The sequence below is a fragment of the Puma concolor genome, chromosome E4, assembly GCF_028749965.1.
Source record: "Puma concolor isolate L17-30 chromosome E4, mPumCon1.1.hap2, whole genome shotgun sequence".
Classification (NCBI taxonomy): Eukaryota; Metazoa; Chordata; class Mammalia; order Carnivora; family Felidae; genus Puma; species Puma concolor.
Genome location: NC_141683.1, coordinates 21,200,362 through 21,220,181, shown reverse-complemented (window position 1 = coordinate 21,220,181; position 19,820 = coordinate 21,200,362). Strand labels below are relative to the sequence as shown.

General features: G+C 38.2%; 2 long non-coding RNA genes across 3 annotated transcripts in view; one reads left to right on the top strand and one right to left on the bottom strand.

Moving 5' to 3' along the window:
- LOC147572488 (uncharacterized) overlaps positions 1-19,820 on the top strand; it is a 378,016-nt gene that overhangs the window by 271,712 nt on the left and 86,484 nt on the right. The window lies entirely within an intron of this gene.
- LOC147572489 (uncharacterized) overlaps positions 1-19,820 on the bottom strand; it is a 96,196-nt gene that overhangs the window by 21,842 nt on the left and 54,534 nt on the right. The window contains exon 3 of one of the 2 annotated variants that reach the window (XR_015245796.1): positions 11,608-11,761. The exons of the other annotated variant lie outside the window; for it this stretch is intronic. This is a non-coding gene — a long non-coding RNA (uncharacterized LOC147572489). The remainder of the gene's footprint in view (positions 1-11,607; positions 11,762-19,820) is intronic. 2 annotated transcript variants of the gene reach the window in all.

Here is a 19,820-nt window from a genome sequence, read left to right as displayed (position 1 = left end):
AATCATTGTCCTCGAGTTCTCAATATACATTTGTAATGAATCCTAGCCTACTTTTAAGTAACACTAGATCACTTCATAGCTAATGTGAATACCATATAATAAAACAATTCCTGATTTTTCCCTCCTGTCCCTTGCATCATTGCCACTATTCACTTCTCTTACACATAAACATCTTAAATGTGTATGTACATAAGATATATACATAAGCACGTGCCCTTGATACATTGTTGCTATTATTTTGAACAAATTGTTACCTTTTAGGTTAATTAAGAATAACATGGGGCGCCTGGGTGTCTCAGTCCGTTAAGGGTCCGACTTCGGCTCAGGTCATGATCTCGTGGTCCGTGAGTTCAAGCCCTGCATCGGGCTCTGTGCTGACAGCTCAGAGCCTGGAGCCTGTTTTGGATTCTGTGTCTCCCTCTCTCTCTGACCCTCCCCCATTCATGCTCTGTCTCTCTGTCTCAAAAATAAATAAATGTTAAAAAAATTTAAAAAAAAAGAATAACAGAAATAATTTTTTTAAGTAGGCTTCACACCCAGTGCAGAGCCCAATGCAGGTCTTGAATTCACAATCCCAGATCAAGACCTGAGCTGAGATCAACAGTTGGACACTTAATGAACTGGGTCACCCAGACTCCCAAGAGAAATAATTTTTGCGTTTGCCTTCACTTATTCCTTCTTCAATGCTCTTCCTTTCTTTATGTAGATGAGTTTCTGACCCATATTATTTTCCTACTCTCCAAAGAATTTTTTTTTTTTTTTGGCATTTCTTGCAAGGCAGATCTGCTGGCAACAAATTCCCTCAATTTTTGTTTATTTGAGAAAGTCTTTCTCTATCCTTCATTCTTGAAGAATAATTTTGCAGGGTATAGAATTCTAGGTTGGTGGCTTTTTTCTCTCAACATTTTATTTCACTCCACTTTCTTCTTGCGTGTTGGATGTAATTCTTGTCTTTTTTCTTCTATAGGTAAAGTCTTATTCTCTGATTTCTTTCAAAATTTTTTCCTTATCTTTGAGTTTTTGTAGTTTAAAATGATATGCCTAGGTGTAGGGTTTTTTTAAGTTTATTTATTTATTTTGAGAGAGAGAGTGCACACACATATGCATGTGCATGTATGAGCCAGAACCCAACATTGGGCTTGATCTCACAAACAGTGAGATCATGACCTGAGCCTAAGTCAAGAGTCAGAAACTCCACAGACTGAGCCACCCAGACACCTCTAGGTGTAGGTTTTTATCCTACTTGTGTTCTCTGAGCTTTCTCAGTTTGTGGGTAGGTGTTTGACTTTAATTTGGGGAATTGTCAGTCATTATTGTTTGAGTTTTTTTCCTGTTTCTTTCTGTCTTTCTTCTCCTTTTGATGTTCCCATTATATGTATATTAAACCTTTTGTAGCTGTCCCACGGCCTTGGATATTCTGTTCTGTTTTCTTCAGAAAACCTTCTTTTTGCTTTTCAGTTTTGAAGGTTTGTACTGAGATATCCTCAAGCTCAGAGATTTGTCTTCATCTGTGTCCGGTCAACTTATAAGTCCATTGAAGGCATTCTTCATTTCTATTACAGTGTTTTTAATCTCTAGCATTTCTTTTTGGCTATTTTGTAGGATTTCCATCTTGCTTCTTACATTGCCCATCTCTTCTTACATGATGTCTATTTTATTCATAAGGTCATTATGAATGGTATTCAAAGGTCCTTAGAGACCTTTGCATATTAATCCTAATTGTTTTAAATTCCCAGTCTGATAATTTCAACACCCTGCCATGTCTGGCTCTGATGTTTGCTCCGTCTCTTCAAATTGTGCTTTTTTGCCTTTTGGTATGCTTTGTAATTTTTTTCTTGACAACTGGTCATGGTGTACTGGGTATAAGGAACTGTTGTAAACAGGATCCTAGGAATGTAGTGTTGAGGTGTGAGAGGAGAGGAATATTTCTCTAGTCCTGTGACTACACCTCAGTTTTTATTGAGACTGTGCCTCTAGACTGTGAACTTCACAAGAATTTCTGTTTTTTTTCCTTCCTCTCTTAGGTGGGACAGGATGGCTAGAGTGGGCTGGAGTTGGGTATTTCTCTCTCCTAGACCAGTTAGACTCTGATAATGTCCCATCAGGTTAGGCACTGGTTAACTAGTTTCCCCTGAGTGCAGCCTTGTTAAGGAGAACAGAATGCAAGATGGTTCCCTATCCCTGCTCTGCTGGAAACCCAAGGGGATTTTTCTCTGATATTTACTATGGGAACCTGGTTGAGCTCCTGGAGATAAATGTCACAAAATTGTGGGGCTCCCTATGACTGTGTCTACCTGGCGTTTTTAACTCTCACAATTGTTCCTACTGAGTCTCCAGCAATTTGTTAATTAATGTGCAGGGATCCTGCCCCCGCACTTGTTCCCATAGGTGTTTCAGCTCTTGGGCTTCTGCCTCGGTTCCTTTATTTGACTTTTGTCTCTTCAGTCTTGGGTGCAGTGATTTGCCCTGTGTCCTCATCTCTCTCATAGATCCAAGAACAGTTGTTAATTTTTCACTCTGTTCATAGCTTCACTTGTTGTTAGGATGGCATGGAAACTTCCAAGTTCCTTACACGTGGAACTAAAAACCAGAGTCTCACCCTTTCTTTTTCTTATATATGATACGAAACTGTAAATGAAAATCCCTTTGTTTACAAAGAGAAATAAAAATGCATCACAATCAAATGTCACCTATGCTTTGAATATAGTAAGATTTAGGAACTCTCAAACTGCCTAATATACTGTAGCATCTTCCTGATAGAAGGCATTTCACAAATACTTTACTGAATGAGTAAATAAATGCATGAGGTTCCATTAACTATGACCATATATTATTAAATATAAAGAAATGCAGTTCACTTGCAGTATTTAGAATAGTTTGAATTATCTACCTGTTCAATCTACTACTATATTGGAATGGTAAATGGTTTTACTGTTAGAATAGATTCTGGAATGGGGTGGTGGGAAGAAAATTGCATTTTCCCTTCCCTAGATGAATTAAAAACCTTACTTTTTAAAATTAATATTCTAATTAATTAAATAGTAGATATTTAACTACTCAAGGTCTCATTTTTTTTTTTTCAATGTTTATTTATTTTTGGGACAGAGAGAGACAGAGCATGAACGGGGGAGGGGCAGAGCGAGAGGGAGACACAGAATCGGAAACAGGCTCCAGGCTCTGAGCCATCAGCCCAGAACCTGACGCGGGGCTCGAACTCACGGACCGCGAGATCGTGACCTGGCTGAAGTCGGAGGCTTAACCGACTGCGCCACCCAGGCGCCCCGACAAGGTCTCATTTTTAAATCCATGGTGGAAACTGGCAGAACAATCTGTACATAGTAAGGATTCAGCAAATATTTGTTTAATTTAATTAGATTTTTCAAAAGGACCTGCCTTGATTAAACTTAGTACAAAAACTACATATATTTGTTTCATTTCAGGAAACCCAGGAAGGCCCAATTACTGCAAATCATTTTCATATGGAGACCAATAATATCTGAGATTCTGCTTCAGAACATTGCTTATTTACTCATCAAATGTGGATGAAATATTTATTATGTGCAAGCCACTCTGCTAGGTGTGGTGAATGCAAAGAACAATAGTCTAGAGTCTGGTGCAGACAGCCAAGACTGTAAATAATAATCACCTACCTTGTTGTCTATATTTAGTTTTTGACAAGTGATTTTTATCTGTATTTTGTTAGTGTGTTCCTCTCCACATCTTCCTCCTTCTCTTAGTTCTTTTTTTTTCCACCCTTATTGTTCTTAGTATTGTTTATTCTGGAAAGACAAACAGTTCTGAAGAGTTGGAAGAGGCATCAGAGAGGAGGGTGGGCTTGCAGTTTATTGAAATTCGAACAGCCTTTTCCAAATGTTTTCTCAGTCTCCTGTGTTCTAAGGTAGTAAGAAGGTCCCCTGGGGCTCTGGGAAATCTAATATATTTCTGTTTTAGTATGATATGGTGTGTGTGTGTGTGTGTGTGTGTGTGTGTGTAGATGCATGTGCGTGCATCTGTGTGTTTGTCTACACGGGCCCACATAGAAGATCTTTTTTTCCTTTCCAGCTGTCCAAGATCAGAAGCTTTAGGGCTGTGTATTACCCATATTTTATTCTCTATGCTGTTACTCCTAATGCAAAGACAGCTTTTCTATATATTTCCTCTTTCAGTTCCATCTTCCTGGACACTTGTTCGAAACAAAGCTCCTACTGACCATCCCCCACTGGAACCTTGCTGGTTTAACAAGGAGGCCATTTTTTGCCCCCAGAGGATGAACTCAAGGCTGAGTACGCTGCCTGGATTTTGGAGAGATATTGTCCAAACTTTCAATGCTTTGGTCTAATTTTTGTTTATATTTTAAATTAAGTTTACTTATGTATTTTGAGAGAAAGCGTGAGACAGCAAGCTCACACAGTGGGGGGAGGGGCAGAGGGAGAAAAAGAGAGAATGTCAAGCGGGCTCTGTGCTGGAACCCACAAACCGGGAGTTCATGACCTGAGCCAAAACCAAGAGTGAGTCATTTAACTGAGCCACGCAGGCACCCTCCTTGGACTAATTTTCATTGCAGTTTGGAGCTTTTCTTTATTTATTTTCATCCAGGGGTATGGACTTTCATTAGTGTTTATTGAAAATGAAGTGGTCTTTTGGCTGTTTTCTTTGTTATTTTTGGATAGTTTCTAAGAAGGAGAGGGGCAAAGAACCTTTTGCTCTGCCTTCTCTTCCTAAAATTCTCTTAGAAGGCTTAAAATATAGTTGTGATAAGGGGCACCTGGATGGCTCATTTGGTAGAACATGTGACTCTTGGTCTTGGGCTTGTGAGTTCGAACCCCATGTTAGGTGTAGAGATGACTTAAAATGAACAAATAAAAACTTAAACAAAGTAGTTGTGATGAGACTGAGGGAGGAAAAACTGGAATTGTTCTAAAAATTGTTAGTGATAGAAAATTAGAGTTTAAGATTTAAGAGGTGAAGTTTTAGATGGTGACAAATTCAAATATACTTATTGTATCGGAGGTAGAGTGGAGATGAAAAACAATGGAGATGAAAAGGTAAGGAAATTGTCAAGCTGGGGCACTGATTTCATCTTCCATATGAGAGTTGAAGAATAGTTCCAGTAATTGGGGTTCAAGAGGCTGTGCATCATATAATGAAGTTCTTAGAGAATGTGTGTGACTTGAAAGCTATGGGACAGGAAATGAGTAAAAGCGCAAACATTTTATGCTGTATTTAAGAGAGAAGCTACATCCTATGACAGTTTGAGAGAAAAATCACATAACAGATGTAGTAAGCAAGGACAGGCTTAGGGTGGCAATGTCTGCATGCATCAGCAAGAGCCGGCTGGAAGTTGGGAGGATGACAGATTGCTGGAGGTGTATCTCTGTTAAAAGAAATGGCTTCTGCTTTTCCATCAGTCACAGGAGCATCAGCAGTGTCTGGGCTTCTGCCTTTCTGGGCATTTTTCATGATGCAAAGAAACTGCTAAAATCTGTTGGGGGGAATTTCTGATTTCATTAAATCTTCACAGTTGTATTTTTGCTGCTTCCTAAGTAATTACGGAGTAAGAAAAAAATATGATTAGAAACTAATTGTGGCCGCTGTTTCTTTCTAATGGAATTGCTGAGGTTATCTCTGGGGTAGATAGTTCTTTTGCTGATGAAAAGACACTAAGATAGACTCTTACCGCATTTTTACTTAGAAATGTGATGCTATGCATGTGGTTTGGATTCAGTAGGTGAGAGAAAGACAGACATGAACTGTCGACAATATAAATGAGAGGAATCTTGACCTACTGGGAGTGAACAAGAAGAGGTCATTTAAGAGACAAGTCGAACTAAAAGGGATGAAAACCTCAAAAAGTGATGGGAAGCAGGGGATTTATGGTTAGTTATGGACAATGATGAATATTTCTGCAGCAGAGTAGTGATAACAAATGTCTAGAAATGGCGATGTCTTCCACTGTATGTAGTGTTTCATTTCCATTCCATACATCCCCATCCATTACTGCCAAGCTTCTATGGAAAGTTTTTTGTGCAGCACAGCCCTGTGTTGTTTATAATTTGAAGATTACAGGTTAGTACTGGGTTTGGTCAGGACTGGATAAGGTTCTGTGTGGCAGAAAACTTGAAAGAAGATAGCTGAAATATGATGGGAAATTTGTTTACTTCAAACATAAAGAATTCTAGAGGAAGGCGGTCTAAGCAGGTATGTGGACTCCATGGTCATAGGGACCTGTGCTCCTACATGTCCATCCTGCTACCCTGAGGGTATAGCCCTTATCCTTGCACTTGGATGCCGTTGCTACAGCAGCACATCGAATCCGCATTATTACTGCATTCCAGAGGCAGTATGGAGAAAGGGAGGAAGAAGAGCATATTTCCTTTTTCCTTAAAGATTTCTGGAAGTTCCACATAACACCTTTATTTACACAGAAATTTCTACAGATTTTACTTACCAGTACTTAGAGACAAGGAAGGCTGGGAAACCAAAACTTTCAGCAGTTTTTCTAGGTAAAAATGAATATTCTTTTATTTTGAGAGACAAGATGAGAATGTGTGGTTGGAAGGCAAGGAGGTGTTTCTGCTACAGAAAGATGAAATCCAGCAGGAAGGGGCAAGTGGGTCATCTGGGAACCATTGCTGGATGACTCAGTTCACAGTGGAGAACCAAACCATACAGTGGACTGGCTCAGAAAAGAAACAGAACAATAAAACATGTTTATTGCAGAATTATTTACAACAGCCTATATATATAAACAACCCAAGTGTTCATTGATAGGTGAATGGAGAAAGAAGATGTGATAAACACACACACACACACATACACACACACACACACACACACTGGAATATTACCCAGTCATTAAAAAAAAATGAGATCTTGCCATTTGCAATAGCATAGATGGACCTAGATATTATAATAAATGAAGTAAGTCAGACAGAGAAAGACAAATACCATGATTTCACTTAAATGTGAAATCTAAAAAAAAACAAAGCAAATAAACAAACAAAAAGCAGGAACAAACCATAAGTACAGAGAACAAACTGATGGTTGCCAGAAGAGAGGGGAGTGGGGAGATGAGTAAAATGGGTGCAGGGGAGTGGGAGAGATAAACTTCCAGTTATGGAATGAATATGTCACAGGGACAAAAAGCTCAATGTAGGGAATCTAGTTAATAGTATTGTAGTTGTGTTGTGTGGTGACAGATGGTAGCAACATTTATGAACATAGCGTATCATATAGACTTTTTGAATCACTATGTTGTACACATGAAACTGATTTAACACTGTGTGCCAACTATACTTTGGTAAAAAAGGAAGTATTAGCTCCACATAATTATGCTATAGAGTATCATGGATTTTTATGTTCTTCCTCAAAAAATCAATGTGTTCTCTCATTTCTTTTGCTATAAAACCGGTTTAAGTATTTTTCTCAGTGTGATAACAGTTGATCAAATTTTCATTGAAAAAGTTTAAGCTAAAACAAGAAGCGTTGCCAAATCTCACATTTTCAGGATTGAGTTAAGCAATTTCCTGGTATGAGTCAAGGTTCAGTCAGAAAAACAAATGATGATGGTGTTTCAGAAAGGAATAAATTTAAAACAGTGAACTAGTGACTTAAAAATACATAGTGGGGCACCTGGGTGGCTCAGGTGTTTGAGCATCTAGCTATTGATTTTGGCTTAGGTCATGATCTCATGGTTGTAAGATCAGGCCCTGCTTTGGACTGTGTGGTGACAGAGTGGAGCCTGTTTAGGATTCTTTCTTTCTCCCTCTCTGCCCCTCAGACTGCTGTCTCAGTCTCTCTCTCTCTCTGGAAAAAAAAAAAAAATGTAGGAGGGGTTGGAGGAGCAGTGATTATGGAAAACACTCACTATTACTCAGTTTTATCACAAACCATGAAAGGATTAGGAAGGTCCAGGAATCACAGGGATCTCCCACTAATGATCTCAGCTCACCACTGCACCAGATAAATCACTTACCAAGGGTCTGAGGAAGCTACAAAGAATCACTTCCATTGGAGCCCATGAAGTCTCCTTACTGGACAAAAAATAATGATTTATACTTCTTTCAAACTTTGTGACCTCTGCTTAGTAAACTCTAACCCAGAAATCTGATTTCAGGGGATTCTTGGAAATGCATTTGCCTAGACCTCCAGTCACTTTGATATGAGGAAAGCAAGAAAAAAAATAAAGGTGCACATTGGTTGTTCTCAAAAAAATAATATGCAATACAGTCACTCCTTTGGCTATTAAGCATCCATATAGACCCTACTATGTATATTTAAATTTTAAAACAACAATAAAAATAACCTCCTTAAAAAAATCTCATTGCATATTAACATAAATAATATATTTTAATGAAATAACTGTATTTCCCAGATAAAAATTTAGTGAAAAGAGTGGCAGTGTTTTACATTTTGCAAATCTCTCTAATACTGGCCTAATAGAGGACAGTTGGGTTGTCATATCCATTTCTGCATTCTATCATTTGTGATGTGTTGCTCTGGTTGAAGAAAGTGAAGAAAATCCAGGTTTGCACATATATAGGTAGCTGAAAAGGGAGGAGACTTTATAAATAATTTTGAATAGTTTTCTTTGATACTATACCTAAACTCAGTAAGGAGTAATTACTTCAAGGTTAACTGTAATGTGGAATCTGAAACTATATCAATAAACTTTTCATTACATTGAAATCCATTGGTGTACCCATTGGTCTATTATGTAACTTAAATGCAGTTTTTACCCATGCATGATTCTGTAATGATGCATGGGGCATTTGGAAAATATTATGAATTGTGCAGATCTTCCAAATGTTGATGAATTTCATTATACTATGTCATGAAATTTCACTGATACTACTCCCAAATTCATCAGAAAAGTCTGTATATTGGAAAGCTGGCAAGCTAATTGAAGCTTTCGCTTGAAGCTTAAACCGTGTTATTGGCAATGAAAACCGTCAGTTGTTTTATGTGACAGGCTCCCTTTGACCATTTTTGAGAAAATGTCAGCCATATATCCAAGTTTAAGTATTGATGTTAGATTTCCAGTTACTCTTTTCAGAAGAAGTGATGTTTCCTGAACATGGTATAGTTCAGCTCAGAACTCAAACAGTGGCACAACTGTTTTTCCTCATGACAACCATCATACTTTGCTGTACAACAGAAATGCTTTATGTGTACTTCCCATTTGGTCTCACAGGGTATTATGTACTCAGAAGTTTAGATTTAATAATAATAATTTTTTGTGCTTCTGTGAGGATATTTTTAAATGAAAGTGGATGTATTGGCATTGAACAAAATGACCATTATGCAGCTTGGTACCACTGCCTTGATTCATTCTACATTGCCAGCTGTTAGATCCCTCACTGTTCTGCACACTCAGTACAAAGCTCAACACAGTGAAAATGATAAATAAGCTCTTAGTCTTGTTATTGAAATGGCTGTGACCTCGACTGGACCCACTGAAAGGGTCTTGGGGACCCTTAGGGTCTGCAGACCACATACTGAAAACGGCTAAAGCATTCAATGATACGTTTGACATAACCAGCACTTAGTCACATTTTAGTGCTCAGTTCAATTTTTGAGATCCTTGAAAGTTGATGGTTTTGTATTCTTAATCTCAAAAAAATAGCTTATTGGACAAAATTGTATTTTGATGGTTAAAAATGTCCATTAAGTGATTGAATGCCTAATTTTATCCCTTTCCTGAAAATCCATTTCCACGGTGAATATAATTCATAGAGCAACAGACAGAAGACCACACTCTCTGAGCTCCATTTGGTGAAAGATAGTGGGATCAGACAAAAATAAAAGTTGTCATTTAATATACTATTTATAATGATATCTTAATGTTTATCAAATTTTCTTCATTGATTTCTGAATTCTTATTCCTTTAAAAAAAGTGTTTCAGGGGCGCCTGGGTGGCGCAGTCGGTTAAGCGTCCGACTTCAGCCAGGTCACGATCTCGCGGTCCGTGAGTTCGAGCCCCGCGTCGGGCTCTGGGCTGATGGCTCGGAGCCTGTTTCCGATTCTGTGTCTCCCTCTCTCTCTGCCCCTCCCCCGTTCATGCTCTGTCTCTCTCTGTCCCAAAAATAAATAAACGTTGAAAAAAAAAATTAAAAAAAAAAAAAAAAGTGTTTCAATTATTTATTGAAAGAGTTAGACCTCATTATCTGGTGAGATAGATTATTTTTGTGCAGTGAGTATATCTTACATATAGTAGGAATTGGATTTTTTAAAAAAATTTTATTTATCTGTTTTGAGAGAAAGGGAGACAGAGAAAGAGAGACAGAGACAGAGACAGAGACAGAGAGAAAGAACACAGAGGAGGGGCAGAGAAAGAATCCCAAGCAGCCTTTGCACTGTCAGCACAGAGCCTGATGTGGAGCCATGAGACCATGACTTGAGCCAAAACCAAGAGTCCAACACTTAACTGACTGAGCCACTCAGGCACTCCATGATTTTTTTCCTAAATAGTCACCTGTGTTTCTCCCTTACTAGCCACAGGGAAGGATTTTACTTGGGTGCCCAGGAAGATCTCTTTTAGCAAATTTGTTCACCTTTTCTTCTTTCCTGGAAAGTCCATTGGCTATTCATTCTTTGAAGCTGCCAGCTTCCTTCCGACCCTCCGGTTTCTCCTCAGGTGTGTTTGCAGAGCACTCAAATCTCTCTTGTTCTCTTCTGCTTGTAGAAAATAAGCCTACAGACCCTTATTTATTTTTATGTATTAACTAAAAATCAATATGGAAGATATTAAGAATTAAAAAGTCAATTCAATCATCCCGTCTTCCTTCTGTCTTATTTGAGCTGAATTGTTTCAATTACATATGTTCTGTCACCTGGGTTCTACCACTATTTCTCCACAGTAAGCCCAACTGGTATTCACTGCCTTTACCCTTCATTTTAGATTTTTCCGGTTCAGGTCTTGAACATTTTTTAAATCACACATTTAATTATCTTCCATTTTTTCCATCTGCTATGGACTGTATTGTGTCCCCCTCCCCCCTGATCCCCCTAAAATCCATATTTTGAAGCCTTAACTCCCAATGTGATGGTATTTGGAGGTGGGGCATTTGGAAGGTAATGAGGTTTAGATGGAGTCGTAAGGGTGGGGCCCCATGATGGGATTACTATCCTTATGAAGAGATACCAGAGAACTTGCTCTCTCTCCACAATGTGAACACACAGAGAGAGAGTGGCCAGCTGTCAGCCATCCAGAAAGAGAGCTTGCACCAAAATCTTCTCATGCCGGCACCCTAATGTCAGATTTCCAACCTATAGAACAGTGAAAAAATAAATTTCTGTTGGGTCAAACCAGGCTATGACATTTTGTTATGGCAGCCTGAGCTGACTGAAACACCATCTACCTGGAAAAATTTCTATCCGAGATCAGTTCAACTGCCTACTTTTTCCATGTCCACACTTGATTGAGCTGTTGAGCAAACTGAGATTTCTAAAGGACTGGTAACACAATTTATTTCTCCTTATTTTAGCACTCTCCAGCAGCCCTCTAGTCAGAACAGGAGAAATTATCGTGGCAATTGTGATCCTTTTTTAGTCATTTCAAACTTTTGTCTCCACCTCCCCCCTCCCCCCCTCCCCGTCCTTACTCACACAGAGGAGAATTGCTTCTTCTACTTTACTGGAGGGACTGCAAAGAAACACATAATATGGAGATTCTGGATTCATGTCTTTGACTCTGACACTTGCTGGTTATGTGATGCCGGACAAACTGTCTTCTCTGAGGCATTGTTTTTGTACCTGCAAACTGGGAGGATATTATCAATGTCACAGGAAATTCTGAGTATTAGATGACCTCTAACCACCCTGGTTGAGATATAAAATATAATCAATAAATATTGATTACTATATTTGTTCATATTAAGAAATTGAAACCACTTTGCTGGAATTCTCTCAGCTTCTTGCCACTGCACCTTTAAAATTGTTCATATTTTTGTTTATTCTTTCCTTCCATTACAGTGTAATAAGTCCTTCCTCAAACTTGTTCCTCAGCTGCACTCTGCCTTCATGAGGTCCTTGCTCTGTTAGTTATACTTACTTATCTCCTCTAACTTCATATTCTTCCTCCATGCTGCATATTTCCCATTAACCTTTAGACCTAGACAGATTTCTCTCATATTTTAAGATGAAGCTATTGCTTTGTCTCTCATTATTGTGCTTTCTCTCTTTCTTCAAACCATTCACTTTCCTGCATTTGGCTAATGGCTCACAACTCAAGATTCATCTAGAAATCCTTCCATAATTCCTGCAATCTGGTTTAGATGCTTTTTTTTTTTTTTTTTAATGTCATCCTTTAGCAAACTGCTCCTCCCTGTCAAACAAAGCACATGTCACGTTGGAATTGCCTCATTGCTTCTCTGTGTCTCCAAAATACTGCAAGCTCTCTCAGGGCAGGAAACCTATATTTATCCTATTTATTACCGTGTCTTTGATACTGTGCACAATGCTTGGGATATAGTAGGTATTCAATGACCATTTCTTCACTGAATAAAGAGAAATAGACATAAAGCTTAAGGAAAAATAACAAGAAAAGCTGAAAGTGTTAGAGATATTTTAAAATCGTTGTCTCGACTACTTACTGGCTTACATATTATCCTGAGGCTCTGTTACAATTTGTAAGATATATTTAGAAAGTTAACAAAGTAGAGATTTGATGCTACAGAGGCTTAATGTTAATCCTTGTGTAAAATATAATTTAAGAGTAATTAAATGGTCAGTGCACTTTTGAACTTGCTGAATTGCTTCTCCATTTTTTTGTCTGTAGTTAGACTTAATTCCTCTCAATGGTAATAATGGTAAAAGGCCAGAAATTTGTGTAAAGGCTTTACTTTTCTTTTTTTATTGACACTACTATTCTTGAAATCCTCATATTCTGAATGGAACCAACTTTACTTAAAAGGGAATTTGGTATGTTCTGAGCATGGCACAGAATATATTGATGGTGTTATAAATCTTAGACCACTGAACGACACAATAGTGTCCTAAATGAGACACCAGTCACTCCCACTCCTTTTGTTTTATCATAAAGACTGGAAGGGCTACCAACAGGAAGCATCCTGGAGAACGCAGTGTACTAGTTTGGCTCATAAGATTTTATGAAAGCTGTGCTCTCTGAGTTAAATTATATTGCCTGACTCCTAGGACACAGAGGATGTCCGATAGCCAATAAAATATTTTAACATTCTTTCAGTCATGGTGACTGCTTCCTTTTTTGAAATTACACCAGTCACAAAAGGCCATGATGACTACAATAAAAAAAGGGGTGGGGTTGACAGGTGTGTGTAGCCACAAACGGAGAGCTCTCTCTGCCTTTATTCCTGGGGCTGGACCTTAATTATTAAGACTTTTCCAACATTTAATCATTAATAACCTCAAAGTCAAGGAAAACCCCTCTTCTAATGCCTTTCTAGACATTAGAAAGAAAACACAGAAATGCTATATAGCTTGATCAGTACCCATAAAATGCTTTCTTGTTCAAGTGGGTAATTTATAATTCAGTGATCCACATCTCATCCCAATCTCCACTCCTACCAGATACTCTGATAATACCACCGTCCATTCTCCGGGGCCACATGTCCTTTCTCCCTGTCCTCTTGAGAAAGACTGAAGGAAAAGAGACACGTGATGCCTTTTATTGTGTTGCATGTGAATATTGCAAAGAAAAAAACAAGCAAAATGAACAAACCAAACAATCAAAAGGCTGGCCTGATGATCACCGTCTTACGGCATTTCCTCACAGTTCTTCAGCCAGACTTGAAAATAAAATCAGAGGAAGATTAATAGTTCTTTTTTATTTATTACAATATTTGAAATAAGGATATATTATAGTACTTCTTTATTTTTTTTTTAATGCTTATTTTTGAGAAAGAGAGAGAGAGAGAACAAGTAAGGGAGGGGCAGAGAGAGGAGACAGAGGATCCAAAGTGGGCTCCTCACTGACTGCAGACAGCCTGATGCAGGGCTTCAACTCACAAGCTGTGAGATCATCACCCAAGCTGAAGTCGGACACTTAACCGACTAAGCCACCCAGGCGCCTCTCTTTAATACTTTTTCTATTTTTTTTTTTTTATTTTTTATTTATTTATTTATTTTTTAATTTTTTTTTTCAACGTTTATTTATTTTTGGGACAGAGAGAGACAGAGCATGAACGGGGGAGGGGCAGAGAGAGAGGGAGACACAGAATCGGAAACAGGCTCCAGGCTCCGAGCCATCAGCCCAGAGCCTGACGCGGGGCTCGAACTCACGGAGCGCGAGATCGTGACCTGGCTGAAGTCGGACGCTTAACCGACTGCGCCACCCAGGCGCCCCAATACTTTTTCTAAACTGAACACTTCTGTGGATCAAATTAAGGGTTAAGCAAGGTTCCCAATTTGCAACCCATGAACTTGGATATAAATGCATGCCTTGCTGGTAACATCAGTTTTTGTATATGTGAGCAAGTGCGGTTTTCTTAGGCGATTTTATCAGATTGCACAGGGAATTGAAGATCTGGAAAGGATTAAGTATTGCATATCTCTGTATATAGAAATATATAGATATAGCTGTAGATAAAAATATAGATATATCTTATCAACTATATTTATAATGTAAGTATAAATGTGCATCTATATATGTGTGAATACATATAAATACATACAAACATATACATGCTTACAATATTTACACATATGCATATAATATACACCAACACTTAAAGTTATTGACATTTAGAAATGATCAAAGGTTTTACAAAAAGAAGATGCTGAATATATTGAACATTTCATTCTAAGGAAACATAGATCATAACAGAGGTCACTAGGGTGATAAATTGCTTAGGGAAAGAAAAAGAGATACAGAGATGTTTTGTAGTAAAGTCGAAACACATGAAAGAATGAATAACATCAAGATCCTTTGTATAATTTAATTTTTCTTTTCATTTTCTTGATTTTCCTCCTTGGTTTGCTTTTTCCAAAATGACTATCAGTAAATGGTTATGTCAATGTTAACAAGAGATGCACTAAGCACAATTAATTTCATTAATGTCTTCTCATCACTCATCATGGGCATATATATTACCTTAGAACTAAGTCAGAACTAAAACAGCTCCAATGTAATGCGATTCGAGATTTAATGCTTTCTGCGCTTCATAGGTACATAGACAAAACACTTAGATTATATTCTCTGTTAGAAGGGGCAGAGAAAATCTAGCATTTTCATCATGAAAACTTTAGTGATGGGTTCCGCAAACACTGTTTTGAGGACCTCAAATGTGGCACTGGAGTTCTCTGACTCTTTTACAGATGGCTCCAGCTCCTTTGGCCACAATTTGGATTTAGTCGGGCAAAGTCAGCATTGCACAGTGCAGAGAAGATGTACTTTAAAAGAATCTCTAAGCACAGTTTTGTTCACAGTCAGTGATGCACTTTAGCCAGCAAGTGTTTAACTTCTAACTTAATAAAATTACCAAAATGTGGATCTTAAAATAGAGAGGTATTTAAGAAATGTCTCTTTGGGGAGTGATTGCTATCAACGGCATGTAAAGCACAATTGGAGATTGCAATCGTACTTACTGTAAAAGAGCATCTGCTCCTGGGCCTATTAATCCTCTTGCTTATAAAAACTATCCAGGCCTGAATGCACACGCGGAGGGGAGGGAGGCAGAGCCCGCTGCTGGGAGCCTCAGGTGGGGAGGAGGCCAGGGGCAGTGAGAGTGTCTCTGAAAGCTACTTTAGGGCACTAATGTCCAGCATCTGTTTGCTAATACTGTTTTATCACTCTGCTAGGCCATATCCAGTTTATTCAATCTAACATAGACAATGAACATGAAATCTTTAGGGTAGCTAAGGACATTTCCTAATGAATATAAGAACCTTAGAAAGGGAAATGATGATAATGGATGCAACAGTGCTCTTTGAATCACTAGACCAAGTAAATTGGACATGACATAATAGCTTCTTGTTCTTGCCAGAGACTCACTCTGGCTCCTCAGAGAGGAATTCAGTCATTTCTGTTTCGGTCAACTCTTTATCAGCTGTTTGAATCATTTGATGAATAGCTCCAGTGAATATCCTAGGGCCTGGAATTTTTATGAATAGCATAGGGTGCTTGTCTATGTAATAGAAGAATTTCTTCAAAAAATTTTTTTACATTTATTTATTTTTGAGAAACAGAGTGAGCCAAAGTGTGTGTGTGGGGGGGAGGGGCAGAGAGAGAAAGGAGACACAGAATCTGAAGCAGGCTCCAGGCTCTGAGCTGTCAGCACAGAACCTGATGCAGGGCTCGAACCCACGAACTGTGAGATCATGACCTGAGCCGAAGTTGGAAGCTCGACTGACTGAGCCACTCAGGTGCCCCTGTAATGGAAGAATTTCTAATGTTTTGGCTAAACATATTTTCCTTGCCAAATCTCATATCCAGAGTTAAGTGTAATAAAGTGATGGGCCCAATTGGATTCTTTTGATAGTTGCCTTCATTTTCACCTTTATATTTCAGTAGAATAATACCAATGAAAGCACAGTGGGGCTAAAGCATACCACCAGTTTCTACTAAAATTGGTCCTTTTTTTTTTTTTTAAGTAATCTCTATGCCCAACATGGGGCTTGAACTCACAACCCTGAGATCAAGAGTCATATGCTCTACACTTTGAGACAGACAGATGCCCCAAATGAATTCCTTTTTTAAAGTAGGTGATGCTGTTTAAAAATTGATATTCAACCTTGTAGAGTTTAAATTTTGCATTTAATTAATAATAATAATTAATAACTAGTTTTCATATAATGTTTATTTTCAGCTGAAGTTCTAAAATAATTCATTTAATTTTCACAAAAATTCTATGACGTAAAGACAATTAATATCTCTGTTTTACAGATTTGAACCAATGCCCCAGAATCTATCTATGTTCTTCAGCACTATGCTGTAATACCTCTCAAAAATTTATAATATGAATTAGGATTATTTAGTGTTGCTGATCAACTATGTGGTAACATAGAGGAAAAATTTAAAAATGCTTGTGTCTGGGAGCCTGGGTGGCTCAATTGGTTAACATCTGACTTTGGCTCAAGTCATGATCTCATGGTTCCTGAGATCGAGTCCCATATTGGGTGAGCTCCAACACTGCTTCAGGTGAGCATGAGCCCCGCTTCCAGTAAAAATAGAAAAAGCCCCAGGAGCCCCATTTTGGGTGAGCCTGGCTTTTCTCTTTCTCTCCCCTCCCCCCCCCCCGCCCCCGCTTTCTGCCCCTTGTGGGATTCTTTGGGGCGCCTGGGTGGCGCAGTCGGTTAAGCGTCCGACTTCAGCCAGGTCACGATCTCACGGTCCGTGAGTTCGAGCCCTGCGTCAGACTCTGGGCTGATGGCTCAGAGCCTGGAGCCTGTTTCCGATTCTGTGTCTCCCTCTCTCTCTGCCCCTCCCCCATTCATGCTCTGTCTCTCTCTGTCCCAAAAATAAATAAAAACGTTGAAAAAAAAAAACTTAAAAAAAAAACTTAAAAAAAACGAAAAAATGTGTAATTACTAAAAACAGCAATTGGTATTGAAATCTATTGATATTTAACTGTATTATTGATTATGCTTAATTAAAGATGTTTAATGCACTTGACCTTATGGTTTCTTGAGGCTATGAGGACTATAGAGATGTGCTCAGTTATGCTAAGTAAAGAGGCTTTTGATTAAGAAAGAATAGGAAGGGGCATCTAAGCATCCTATTCTTGGTTTCAGCTCAGGTCGAGAGTTTTTGTGAGTTCAAGCTCCAAGCTCCGTGTCGGGTCGCGTGCTAACAACCCAGAGCCTGCTTGGATTCTCTCTTTCCTTCTCTCTCTGCCCCTTTTCCATTCTCTCTCTCTCTCTCTTTCTCTCTCTCTCTCTTTCTCTCTCTCTCTCAATAAATAAATAAACGTTAAAAAAAAAGAAAGAATAGGAAGTACTGGGTTGACCAGACCTGGGGGGGGTTGGAGGGGGGAAACAGAAAATAGCTTGAACAGCTGCATATTCACGCCCACATTCAAAATAAACACTAATTCTGCAGTCATGCTCTAGGGAGAAGTGGAACTTTGCTCAGCATTCAACACCGCTCTGGTAGCAACCTGGTTCTCTGTGCTGCCTCCAGAAAGGTCCATTATTCTTTCTTCCTGAGCTTTGCTATTTTATGTCCCAGTTCATCTCTGTTTCAACTGCTTTTACTTCTGCTGCTGACTCTAGCTTTGCATGTTTCACGTTCGAACTCTTCAAGAGAGAGCATTTGTGTTAGTTGAATTGTCACCATCCAGTATAGAAGCTTTTCTTATGGACAAAATCCTGTGACAGTCACCTAGGGATGGCTGCCTTAAGGTCCAACACCCACCCCTGCTCCAAACAGCTGTGCCCAAGACTGAAATGTATGCATATGAAATTCCTAGGCCGATTCCCTCCAAAGAGAGCTAACGGCAGTTAAACATTCAACACATTGTGTCCAAATCATAACTCTGCGTATTTTCCCCTAAATTATGCAAATGTTAACCTAAAAACTTTCCCCAATGAAGCTAAATATCCATTATATTTAATAAAGTTTTTGTTTAAAATGGATTAAAGTAGTATTTTCTAAACATAATTAAGGAAAAATTATTAGGTAAGTTCAATTTGAAGAAATATTATACAAATCCATATAAATTTAAATATACATGACCAACTTCCTAATCCTTATACTTTTTTTCTTACAGAGATTGAAGAATTGAGAGCAGATGTATCTTTCATTGATGAACTAGAAGTTTAATATTGAAATAAATTCTTTTAAATAAGTCTTCAGTCATTTGGTTCTGTTGCTATCAGTTTCTTTTTATTTCACTGTTAATAAAAAAAAGCAATTACTCTGTAATTTCTTGGGTAGCATGTGCCTTTTAAACTTAAAGACTGTTGGTACAAGTAATAAGATATATTACACTGAAAGGATTCTGTTCCTGTGGATGAATGTGTGTCCTTCTATGTGTGTTATTAGCTTGACTTAGTGATGGCACTTCACTGATGGATTATTCACCTAAGCTTTCCCCACTATCAGGAATCTTTTATCCCTGTATTCTTGTGACAGTTTAATATGGCAGACCTCTGCACTGATCCTCAGACAGTAAAAGTTCTGTTGGGAAGAGAGAAGGAACTAAAATGAGAATAAAAGCGAGTTGTAGTGAGCTGAGCTTTCTCAGAAAACTGAGACACCCATGTCTGAACATTTTAAAAATTTTCTTTCTTTTGCTACAAGATGATCTGTTTTGAAATAACAGGTTTTCTTTTATTATTATTATTCTTGAGGTACAATTGGTCTATAATGTTACATAAACTTCAGGCATGCAACATTACAACTCGATGTTTGTATACACTACCAAGTGATGATCACTGTAAGTCTAATCACTATCCATCACCATTCAGTTGAGCCCCTTCACTGGTTTTAACCACCCCAAAACCCCTCCTCCTCTGGGAACCACCAATCTATTCCCTGTATTTATGAGCTTATTTTCATTTTGTTGTGTTTGTTAATTTGTTTTGCTTTTTTAGATTTCACATGTAAGTGAAATCATCTGGTATTTGTCTTTCTCCATCTGACTTATTTTACTTAGCGTAATATCTTCAAGTTTCATTCAGGTTATTGTGAACAGCAAGATTTCCTTCTTTTTTTATGGTTGAGTAGTGTTCCATTGTATGTGTATATCTATGTATCTATCTTTCATCTATCTATCATCTATCACATCTTCTGTATCCATTCATCCATCTTTGGACACTTAGATTGTTTCCATATCTTGGCAATTAATTATACACCGTGCTGCAATAAACATAAGGGTGCAGATATTTTTTCAAATTTGTGT